General features: G+C 33.6%; 1 protein-coding gene across 5 annotated transcripts in view; it reads right to left on the bottom strand.

Moving 5' to 3' along the window:
* USP33 (ubiquitin specific peptidase 33) overlaps positions 1-1,215 on the bottom strand; it is a 65,675-nt gene that overhangs the window by 7,184 nt on the left and 57,276 nt on the right. The window lies entirely within an intron of this gene.

Genomic DNA, 1,215 nt, shown 5'->3' with positions numbered 1-1,215 from the left:
AAAAAAAAAAAGTGCTACAGTAAGATGTACACTAACACTAACTTAGTACTAGGAAGCATGGTAGCATCTATTAATAAACAATTCTAGGTTATTTCTCAAAATTTAACAAGTATACATAAAAGGGGGCATAAAGATTGGGTAAATGAAATAAATACTCCACCTATTTATTAAAAATCTAATGTGTAAACTTACTTTATAGTACATATACTATATCCACAGTCTACACTTTTTGAAGATACTGGTCGACAACTTGCTATTACCTACCATGCTGCAATGAATGATCTTGTACATATCATTTCACAAGCAATATACATAAATGTATAGGTAAATTCTAGAAAGTGGTGGAACCTTCCCTGAAACCAATTCCCTCTTCTAGCCCTAAGGCCTAAGGAATGGGTATGTGACTCAAACTATACACAATTCTGTTACGTGCAACTTATCCCTAGAGAACTGAGATTTCTAAAATGTAATGTCAGATTGAATCTGCCACATGCTGGATTATAAAAACCATTAAATTCATCCAACTACCATGTTTGAACACTTTCAGGACTTACTTTATCTTTGATATTAAGAAGTTACTTCCTATGTGTTTAGGTAGAGGCTTTTTAAAAATTAATTAAGCACAGTTACCTCATTGATTTAAGGATGTGTTTCTCACTAGTTTTGGGAACTTTAAACGATTACTCTAAATGTAGTTCTCACCCTGTTCTCTTTTTAAAAATACATAATAGAAAAATATTGGATCCTATAACTATCCAACATGTCAAAACTTTTCTTCGTTCTTTCTGCTTATCCTTTTGTCCTTCACCTTAGGAGAAATATTTCCACTATATCTTTCAGCATACTAATTTGCCCTCTAACGGTATTTATTTTGCCATTCAATCAACCCATCTATTGGGGTTCTGTTTTGCTATTTAGGATACAATATCCTTATATATCTCCCTGAATATCAATCATACTTCACATGTCTAAATTCACTGTTCTATCTAGGCAGACACCTTAATCTTTCCGGTATAATGCAACAGGGGTAGAATGCTAAGGTCATCATCTGCCACTTCCAAGATTAAAACCCACAGTCATTTCCTGTGGCCTTTCGCTTGCTTCTTTGATCTGATTCTATCTGCCTTTTCAATTTTTCAGAAACTTCATTTAGATGCTGATCCACCAAGGGCACCTATTTTTAAATTCTAGTGTTTTTAACACATGTGCTTTGTC

This window comes from Cebus imitator, unplaced genomic scaffold, assembly GCF_001604975.1.
Source record: "Cebus imitator isolate Cc_AM_T3 unplaced genomic scaffold, Cebus_imitator-1.0 Scaffold3, whole genome shotgun sequence".
Classification (NCBI taxonomy): domain Eukaryota; kingdom Metazoa; phylum Chordata; class Mammalia; order Primates; family Cebidae; genus Cebus; species Cebus imitator.
Note: the sequence above shows the minus strand (reverse complement) of the source record. Positions and strands in the feature narration are given on the sequence as shown.